Source organism: Rhinolophus sinicus, linkage group LG10, assembly GCF_036562045.2.
Source record: "Rhinolophus sinicus isolate RSC01 linkage group LG10, ASM3656204v1, whole genome shotgun sequence".
In the NCBI taxonomy this organism is placed as follows: Eukaryota; Metazoa; Chordata; class Mammalia; order Chiroptera; family Rhinolophidae; genus Rhinolophus; species Rhinolophus sinicus.
The window spans coordinates 67,062,345-67,073,546 of record NC_133759.1 but is presented as its reverse complement, the minus strand read 5'-3'; the positions used below and the strand labels follow the sequence as shown (position 1 = coordinate 67,073,546).

Below are 11,202 nucleotides of genomic sequence, written 5' to 3'. Positions count from 1 at the left end.
GGGCCCACACACACTAATCCTTATCGCCCCCACTGCTCTTAAGGTCTCCAGAATCACACCGTGGATTCAACACTCCCACGTCAAGCGAGCAGAGTCGGACCAGCCTGTCTGGACTTCTCATCCAGTACCCGATGAACCATTGAAGATTATGTTTAAGAAAACTGACTGAATAACAGTTCTCATTTGTACCCCCCTAACCATTGTTGCCCTCTGCCGGCTGACCCTTCTGGCCTCTCTTTTGCTCATCTCTGCAACCCCACCTGATTGGACCCCCACTCAGAGGGGTCTCCTCCTGTTCGGATTTCTGTTATGGGTTTCTCCTCTGCTCGTGCTCGCCTGCCTGTGGCCCTCTAGCTCTTAGGTCTCCTTTGCCTTTTCCCCCTTGGGTCTCTCCTCAAAGTGTCCCTGATTCTGGGGGTCCGGAACAAGAGTCTCAGACCTCCCAGTCCCCCTGCAATCTCTTCCCCCAAGGATCTGTCTGCTGGACCTACTTAGCCCAAGCCGGATCCTCCGATGGCGATGGAGTCCAGGACACTGCCCTCCGCAACATTGTGGTGGCCCAGATTGCTGCAATGGCTCGGGCTGCTCCACCCCAGCCCCGCTGCCGTGGCCTCAGCCTGACTTCCCTCCGCAGAGTCACACTCCCGGATGCCCAGGACCTTGCCCAGCGGCTCTACGCCTCCATTGTCTTTGGCCTGGTCAGCATCCCCTGGCTCCTGCCTCGAACTTAACCTGTTATCTGCTCCCAGGCCACACACAGGCTCCCAACCCCTGCTGCCATAGCTTTTCTGCACCTTTACCCTTCTGCATTCCTCCTGGCATTTTCCTCTCCTACAAAGGTGGTTTACTTTTCAGATGCCGAGGCACCAATAACACTGACACTGGCTGCATCCTCACCTTTATATTCCCCTCCGCCTCCCTGTACACTGACTTGAAGTTCCAGTCTCAGATTTCCCCTTCTCATCATGCCCGTTGGGCAGCTGTCATCCCTTTCCTCATAGGTGCTGGCATCTTTACAGGGGTCGCCGTTGGTGCCTCCGGCCTTGAGACTTCCATCGACTTTTACTACAAACTTTCTCGAGAAATCAATGATGACATGGAGCGGGTCGCAGACTCACTCATGTCACTCCAGACCCAACTCTCCAGCCTGGCGGCAGTTGCCCTCCAGAACCGGTGAGCCCTAGACTTGCTCATGGCCGAAAACGGTGGGACCTGTCTCTTCCTCCAAGAAGAATGTTGCTACTACATAAACCAGTCTGGGATCGTCACCACCAAGGTCCGTGAGCTCCAGGATCGCATACAGCATCGCTGTGAGGAGCTCGCCTCCTGGGGGTTTGACTCTCAGTCCTGGATTTCCTGGCTCCTCCCTTTGGCGGGTCCCTTGCTCTCCATTTTCCTCCTTGCTACCATCGGCCTGTGCATCTTCGATGCCCTTGTCCGCTTCATCGAAGGTGCCGTCTCCCATCTGACCACCTCCCGCGTCCTTGCCCTACAGGGCTACCGCCCTGTCAGTTTAAATGATGATCTTCAGGGTTCCCCTTTCGATCCTCAACAGGGTGGAATATGTCAGGATGGTTTTTTCCTGCGGGCACCATTAGGAGCTCCATCCCCCTCCTCCTCCGATACTAATCGGAGCAGTCTCCGGCGGCACCATAGTCAGAGGCCTTCCCGTCAAAACAAGGTTGAGTGATCACAGCTGCTCAGGAAGGACCTCCCTGGCACCCCGGCCAGATTTCCCCCCCAACCCAGAGGCCTAACCCTATAAAACAAAGCGCCCGACCCCAGTAAGTGCTCAGTCTTTGGGAACAATCCCTCTGAGCCCACTGGCGTAATAAAGCTGTGTTCTCCCTGATCTCTGCATGCCGCTTGAGTCTCTCCATCCTTGCCATTTTTCCACAACAGTACCTGTTTAACCAAATGACTGCCTCTCTGACAATTAGATCTTTTTTGTGCAAGCAGGAAAGGAAGGCGGGTCAGCTACAAAATGAAGAAGACTCAAGAGCTGCCTTTGTTAGTGCTATGACTATGGAAGTGGGGGAGTAGTAGGCTAGGACAGCAGAAGATTAAACAAAGATTTTGAATGTGCATGCAGAACAAAGCTATTTAACTTTGTAAAGCAACAGTTAAATTTCCCTCTGTTACTGAAGTCTTAGGGCTTGGCAAAAGCTGGAATCAAAATGTGGAAAAATTGAGACACTACTAATGTTAAGGCTATTCCATAAACTGGACAATATTTTCTTTTAGATACTTATATAAATGAACTCCATTAATAAAAACTAGAAAGGCTAAAGAGAAATGAGGCAAATTGTAGATGATGAAATGGTACAGGTTGTCAAAGAACATTATAAAACCTGGCATCAAACATTCTGAACTTGGGAAGAAGACGAAGGAAGAGAAGGAGAGGAGATGGAGAGGAGAAGGAGAAGGAGAAGGAGAAGGAGAAGGAGAAGGAGAAGGAGAAGACTGAGAAGGAGGAGGAGGAGAGGGGAGAGACAGAGGAGGAGGAGGGGGAGGAGGAGGACCATGAAGAGGAGGAGGAGGAGGAGCAGGAGGAGGAGCAGGAGAAGGAGGAGGAGGAGGAAAAGGAGGAGGAGGAGCAGGAGGTGGAGGAGGAGGAGGAGCAGGAGGAGGAAGAAAAGGAGGAGCAGGAGGAGGAGGAGCAGGAGGAGGAGGAGGAGATAAACTCGAGAAGCAGAGTTGGTTCTCTTAAAAATCAGCAGCCTGACTATAATGATTTATTTGATCTACTTCCCTAACCCCCCATCCTCTTGCTCTAGCTCAGCTCTTTGTTTTTTTAAATATTTTTTATTTTTTAATTACAATTGACATACAATATAATATTATTATATTTACAGGTGTACAGCGATTACACATTTATATAATTTATGAAGTTATGACCCTAATAAATCAAGTATTTATTTGATATGCTCTTAATTATGGCTAATTTTTACTAATCATATTAATGATTACATGTATTCAAAAATTTAACAGATTCACATTGTTGTCATATTTTATTTCATAACTACAGTAAATATTTAGCTGATTTTCTGTGCTGTGAGTAAGCACAGAATGAGTTGAGAATTCCTGGTGGAAATGTCTCTGTCCTTAACAGCCCTTGTGACCACAGGAACTTTGCTTTCAATTATGCCATCACTAAAAGAGGTTTTATAGTTTCTCACTGCTTAGGTTTATTGTGAAGCTCAGTGGATCAATAGATATGAAGCACTTGATACAAAGTAAACTCTTCACAATGTCATTATCTTCATTCTTAATAGTATTTATTCTTGGCAATTGACGCTAATACTCATATTTTTAGACGTTTAGAGGAGCATAAACTAGTTTGATCAATTTAACTCCCAAACTTATTGGTAAAATATAGCTTACCTTGTAATATTTAACTTTAAAATACATGAAAAAATCATCCTTAGCCTTCAAAAAATTTGTTATGGACATCTATTTTGACTTTATGATTGCCTAAAATTATATAAGACATACACTCAGTTTTTCTTAATTAGTAATCACTATGAAAAAAATTCCAGTTTCCAAAAATAAGAGGTGGGTTATGGCTCAATACATATGTCCCTGCACTATTTCCTCTGCATCCTAATTGCTAATGTTAAATATGAATGCTAAATGTCAATGCTAATCATAATTTAAATGCCAATTCCTCATTATCCTAAAATTGAAATTTCTTTCTTAAAAACAAACAAAAATAATTATAGAATAGTGAATGCCTCTTGTATTGGACAATGCTTTCGTGTCTGAGTTTGCAAGACTAGTTTTCATTACCCACTTTATTTCTTCCCATATAGTTTTATTATTATTATTATTAGTTTCAGGTGTACAAAACAATGTAATAGTTAGACATTTACCCCCCTCACCCAATCTATTACCCCCTGACATTGTATGTAGCTGTTACAATTCCATTGACTCTATTCCCTATACTGTACTCCACATCCTGTGACTATACATTTATATAGTAACTTATAGTTGACATTCAATATTATTCAGCTTCTGCCTCACGTGTACAGTGCAATGATCAGGCATCTACACTGTCCATGAAGTGGTCTCACTAATAAGACAACTGACCATCTGAAACTCTACAAAAATCTTTACATTATTGATAATATTCCCCAAACTGTCTTTCATGTCCCCATGGCAATATTGTGACTACGAATTTGTGCTTTTTAATCCCTTCACCTTCTCCCTCATCTCCATCCCCTCCCAACTAGCAACCATCAGTTTTTCGTCTGTATCTTGAGACTATTTCTGTTTAGTTTGGTCATTTATTCAGTTCTTTAGATTCCACATATAAGTGACATCATATGGTATTTGTCTTTCTCTGTCTGACTATTTCACTTAGCATAATGTTCTCTAGGTCATTCACATACAGTTTTGTCTGCAACAAGGATGTACTGACACCAAGAAACCACTCATAAACAGACAGTGACTCATAACCCAAATGGTAGAGCACCCATATCTGTAGCTAAATGGAAGACATAGACTACCCATAGCCAGTACTGAGCTGGTCAAAGATTGTGGTGTGCTGATAACAATAAAGATTCATTTAATGAGGATACCAATTCAAACGCATCTGAGGTAGTATGTTCACACACACACACACACACACACACACACTCACACACACACACACACCCAAGACAAGCGTAGATTGATCGTTGCAAGCATGATACACACCCTCAGTTGTTACGAGATTCACTATAGTACAATAGCACATACTGACATCATCTTGTCCAATGTATTCAAAAACTGTTGATTCAAAATTACCAATTTTACTTAGACACATTGCAAAATAGATTAGTTGGTAGTATCAGTGTCAAAGGACTCATAAAAATATTTTTTCCAACTTTTAGAAGTTTATTGTCTAGTGATCAACCCATATATTATTATGTTAATTCTGTGACAATGTCATGGTTTTATTTAGAAGATTCTAGGTCACAGCAGCACCATCATAGAACTAATGGAACACATCCTCTACAGACTTCACCCTCAGAGGGCTATTCAACAAAAATGATGTCTCAGGCCTTCTTTTTGCCATCATCTCTACCATCTTCTTCAGGGTGCTGATGGCCAGTGGGGTCATGACCTTCCTGACCTGCCGGGACTCACGCCTGCACACCCCGATATACTTCCTGCTCAGTGAGCTCTCCTTCACCGATGTGCTGTACATCTCCACCATTGTGCCCAAAATGCTGGTCGATTATCTGCTGGGCCAAAGGCCCATCCCTTTATGGGGTGCCCAGCTCAGTACTTCCTCTACCTCACTCTTGTGGGGGCTGAGTGCTTCCAGCTGGGGTTCATGGCCAACTGCAGCCCTCTGACATACTCTGTCCTCAAGAACCACCAGGTCTGTTGGGTGATCATAGCAGGTTTTTGGTTTGGAGGCTCTTTGGATGGCTTCCTCCTCACCCCCATCACCATGAGCTTCCCCTTCTACAGCTCCCGGGAGATTGACCACTTCTTCTGCGGGGCACCTGTGGTCCTGAAGTTAGCCTGTGCAGCAGCAGACACACCCCTCTATGAGATAGTGACGTACATGTGCTGTGTTTTGATACTGCTGATTCCTTTCTCTGTGGTTATTGCCTCCTATGTGGCCCATTACATGAGCTCAGTGGGGGAAGAAAAAACCATTTCCCACCTTCTCACCCCACATAACAGTAGTGAACTTGCTCTGTAGGGCTGCCATGTACATCTACGTGCCGCCTCACTCTTTTTTCTTTTTTTATTAAATTTATTGGGGTGACAATTGTTAGTAAAATTACATAGATAATAGGTGTACACTTCTGTATTGCATCATCTATAAATCCCATTGTGTGTTCACCACCCAGAGTCAGTTCTTCTTCCATCACCATATATTTGATCCCCCTTACCTTCATCTCCCACCCCCCAACCCACTTACCCTCTGGTAACCACTAAACCATTGTCTGTGTCTATGAGTTTCTGTTTCTCATTTGTTTGTCTTGTTCTTTTGTTGTTTTTGGTTTATATACCACATATCAGTGAAATCACATGGTTCTATGCTTTTTCTGTCTGACTTATTTCGCTCAGCATTACACTCTCAAGATCCATACATGTTGTCACAAATGTTCCTATTTCATCTTTTCTTACCGACAAATAGTATTCCATTGTGTATATATACCACAACTTCTTTATCCATTCATCTATCAAAGGACATTTTGGCTGTTTCCATGTCTTGGCCACCGTAAACAAAGCTGCAATGAACATTGGAGCACACGTGTCTTTATCTCTAAATATTTTCAGATTTTTTGGGTAGATACCCAGGAGAGGGATTGCTGGGTCATATGGCAATTCTATTCGTAATTTTTTGAGGAACCTCCACACTGCCTTCCATAACGGCTGCACCAGTCTGCATTCCCACCAACAGTGTATGAGGGTTCCTTTTTCTCCACAGCCTCTCCAACACTTGTTACTATTTGTCTTGTTGATGATAGCCATTCTGACTGGGGTGAGGTGATATCTCATTGTGGTTTTATTTGCATTTCTCTGATGATTAGTGATGTCGAGCATTGTTTCATATGTCTATTTGCCATTTGTATGTCGTCTTTGGAGAAATGTCTCTTCAAGTCCTCTGCCCATTTTTCAATTGGGTTGTTTGTTTTTTTGTTGTTGAGTTGCATGAGTTCCTTGTATATTCTGGATACTAGACCCTTATTGGAGGCACTGTTTGCAAAAATCTTCTCCCATTCAGTTGGTGGCCTCTTTATTTTGTCAATGGTTTCTTTTGCTGTGCAGAAGCTTTTAAGTTTCATATAGTCCCATTCGTTTATTTTAGCTTTTACTTCCATTGCCTTTGGAGTCAAATTCATAAAATGCTCTTTGAACCCAAGGTCCATAAGTTTAGTACCTATGTTTTCTTCTATGCAGTTTATTGTGTCAGGTCTTATGCTTAAGTCTTTGATCCATTTTGAATTAATTTTGGTACATGGTGACAAATAGCAGTCCAGTTTCATTCTTTTGCACGTGGCTATCCAATTCTCCCAGCACCATTTATTGAAGAGGCTGTCTTTGCTCCATTGTATGTTTTCAGCTTCTTTGTCAAAAATTATCTGTCCATATTTATGTGGTTTTATTTCTGGGTTCTCAATTCTATTCCATTGGTCTATGTGTCTGTTTTTCTGCCAATACCATGCTGTTTTGATTATTGTAGCCCTGTAGTACAAGCCAAAGTCAGGAAGTGTGATACCTCCATTATTGTTCTTTTTTCTTAGAATTGCTTTGGCTATTCGGGGTCTTTTGTGGTTCCAAACAAATCTGATGATTTTTTGTTCTATTTCTTTAAAATATGCCATTGGGATTTTGATGGGGATTGCATTGAATCTGTATATTGCTTTGGGTAATATGGCCATTTTAATTATGTTGATTCTTCCAATCCATGAGCACGGAATGTCTTTCCATTTCTTTGTGTCTTCTTCAATTTCTTTCAAAAATGTATTACAGTTTTCAGCACATAGGTCTTTCACGTCCTTGGTTAAGTTTATTCCTAGGTATTTTATTCTTTTTATTGCAATTGCAAAAGGAATTGTTTTTGTATTTCTTTTTCTGAGATTTCATTGTTAGGATATAGGAAAGCAATGGACTTTCGTACGTTGATTTTGTAGCCAGCAACTTTACTGTATTCGTTGATTGTTTCTAATAACTTTCTTGTGGAGTGTTTAGGGTTTTCTATATATAGCATCATGTCATCTGCAAAGAGTGATAATTTAACTTCTTCATTCCCAATTTGGATGCCTTTTATTTCTTTCTCTTGCCTGATTGCTCTGGCAAGGACTTCCAACACTATGTTGAAAAGCAGAGGTGATAGGGGACAGCCTTGTCGTGTTCCTGAATGTATAGCAAATGGCTTCTGTTTTCACCATTAATTATGAGATTAACAGAGGGCTTGTCATATATGGCCTTTATTATGTTAAGGTATTTTCCTTCTATACCTATTTTATTAAGTGTTTTAAACATAAATGGATGTTGTATCTTGTCAAATGCTTTTTCTGCATCAATTGATATAATCATATGATTTTTGTCCTTTATTTTGTTTATGTGACATATCACATTGAGGGATTTGCGGATGTTGAACCATCCTTGTGCCCCGGGGATGAACCCCACTTGGTCATGATGAATAATCGTTTTAATGCATTGTTGTATTCAATTTGCTAGAATTTTATTTAGGATTTTTGCGTCGGTATTCATCAAAGATATTGGTCTGTAGTTTTCTTCTTTTGTGCTGTCCTTACCAGGTTTGTTTTTTTTTTCTCCCACCCCCCACCCTTCGCCCCCCTTACCCTCTGGCAACCACAATGGAATACTTACCAGGTTTCGGTTTCAGGGTAATGATGGCCTCATAAAATGAGTTAAGGAGTACTGTCTCTTCTTCAATTTTTTTGAAGAGTTTGAGCAGGATTGGTTAGATCCTCTTTGAAGGTTTGGTAGAATTCACTAGTCAAGCCATCTGGTCCCGGACTTTTGTTTTTGGGAAGGTTTTGGATGACTGATTCAATTTCGTTACTGGTGATCGGTCTGTTTAGATTTTCCAGTTATTCATGATTCAGCCTTGGAAGGCTATATGTTTCTAAGAACTTGTCCATTTCTTCTAGGTTGTTGAATTTGGTGGCATATAGTCCTTCATAGTATTCTTGGATGATCCATTGTATTTCTGTGGTGTCCGTGATAACTTCCCCTTTTTCGTTTCTGATTTTGTTAATTAGTGTCTTCTCTCTTTTTATCTTAGTGAGTCTAGCCAAGGGTTTGTCAATTTTGTTAATCTTTTCAAAGAACCAGCTCTTTGTCACATTAATTTTTTCTATTGTCTTTTTGTTCTCTATTTCATTTAGTTCTGCTCTAATTTTTGTTATTTCCTGTCTTCTGCTGACCTTGGGTTCATTTGTTCTTCTTTTTCTAGTTCTTTAAGGTGTAACATGAGGTTATTTATTTGGGAGTTTTCTTGTTTCTTGAGATAGGCCTGTAATGAGATAATTTCCCTCTTAAAACTGATTTCGTTGCATCTCAAAAATTTTGGTAGGATGTATTTTCATTGTCATTTGTTTCTATGTGTCTTTTGATCTCTTCTCTAACTTCTTCTTTGACCCGGTCATTCTTTAAAAGTATGTTGTTTAATCTCCATGTATTTGTGTTTTTTCCTGCTTTCTTTTTGCAGTTGATATCCAATTTCAAAGCCTTGTGATCAGAGAATATGCTTGGTATGATTTCAATCTTCTTAAATTTGTTGAGACTGATTTTATGTCCCAATATATGGTCTATCCTTGAGAATGTTCCATGTACACTAGAAAAGAATGTATAGTCTGATGTTTTAGGATGAAGTGCTCTATAAATGTCAATTATGTCCATTTCATCTAATGTGTCATTTAGGGCTACTATTTCGTTATTTATTTTCTGTTTGGATGATCTATCCATAGCTGTCAATGATGTATTTAAGTCCCCTAGTATAATTGTGTTTTGGTCAATTTCTCCCTTTAGTTCTGTTAGTAGTTGCTTGGTGTATTTTGGTGCTCCCTGATTGGGGGCATAAATATTGATGACTGTTATGTCTTCTTGTTGTACAGTCCCCTTCACCATTATGAAATGTCCATCTTTGTCTCTTGTTATCTTTTTCACCTTGAAGTCTGTTTCATCTGATATCATTATGGCTACACCTGATTTTCTCTGGGTACCATTTGCTTGGAGTGTCAATTTCCACCCTTTCACTTTGAGTCTATGCTTGTCCTTGTAGCTGAGATGTGTCTCTTGGAGACAGCATATGGTTGGGTTTAGTTTTTTTATTCAATCTGCTACTCTGTGCCTTTTTATTGGTGAGTTCAGCCCATTTATATTTAGGGTGATTATTGATATGTGAGGAGTTTCTATCATTCTACCTTTAGTTTTCTGGTAACGCTGTGTCTCCATGTTTCCTTTGACTTTTTGTTATTGTCTATTATTTCTGTGTGGTGGTATTCTATGATGTTTCCCTCTGTTTCTTCTTTTATTACGTTATATATTTCAGTTCTGGATTTTTTTTTTGAGTGGGTACCCTTAAGTTTATGTGTAAGAGAGTTTCATATTTAGAGTATTCCATTTTGTTCAGCATGCCCTCGCTCTCCATTCCCATATTCCGGTTCAGGCCTTTACTCTCTTCCTTTTTATGTTTTGGTTGCCATTAATTGTCCCTGTTGATGGTGTTCGAATAGCCTCCTTTAGTATTTCTTGTAGTGCAGGTCGTGTATTAGAAAATTCCCTCAGCTTCTGTATGTCTGGAAAGGTCTTTATTCCTCCTTCAGATTTAAAGGATATCTTTGCTGGGTATATTATTCTTGGCTCACGATTTCTCTCTTTCAATAGTTTGACTATTTGGTTCCACTCTCTCCTGGCTTGCAAAGTTTCTGCTGAGAAATCTGATGATAATCTAATGGGCTTTCCTTTGTAGGTTACCATCTTCTTTCCCTGGCTGCCTTGAGGATTCTTTCTTTGTTGTTGATTTTAGACAGCTTCAATACAATGTGCCTTGCAGAAGGCCTGTTGTGATTGAGGTAATTAGGTGTACTATTTGCTTCTTGGATTCCAGGATCCAGTTATTTCCACAAGTTTGGGGAGTTCTCATCGACTATTTGTTTGAATATACTCTCTGTTCCCTTCTCTCTGTCTTCTCCTTCTGGTATGCCCATTATTATTATATTACTCTTTCTGATGGAGTCAGAAAGTGCTTGTAGAGTTCTTTCATTTCTTTTAAGTCTCAAGTCTCTTTCTTCTTCCATCCGTGTCATTTCCAGGTTTCTATCTTCGATGTCACTGATTCTTTTCTCCATCTGGTCAACTCTACTTCCTCAGCTGGCTATTTCATTCTGCATTTCTTCTATTGAGTTTTTAATCTCCAGTAATTCTATTTTTTTTCCTTTTTAAAATTTCAATGTCTTTAGTAAAATGTTCATGTTGTTCTTTGATTGTGTTTCTGAGTTTATTATACTTCCTTTCTGTGTTTTCTTGCATCTCATTGAGTTTTTTCAGACTGCAGTCTTGAATCTCTGTCATTTAAGTTACATATTTCCATATCTTTAACTTCATTTTCTGGAGACTTTTCACTTTCTTTCTGAGCTGTCTTTTTGCCTTGGTTATTTATGGCTGTTAATGATTTATTATTTCTCTTCCTAGACATCTACAGGAGTGGCTTCTGCAACAGGT

At 40.5% G+C, this 11,202-nt stretch overlaps 1 pseudogene; it reads left to right on the top strand.

Annotated features, from left to right (window-relative positions):
- The first annotated feature begins 4,864 nt into the window (after positions 1 to 4,864).
- Positions 4,865 to 5,750, top strand: LOC109439432 (olfactory receptor 2T1; annotated as a pseudogene).
- Positions 5,751 to 11,202: the final 5,452 nt, after the last annotated feature.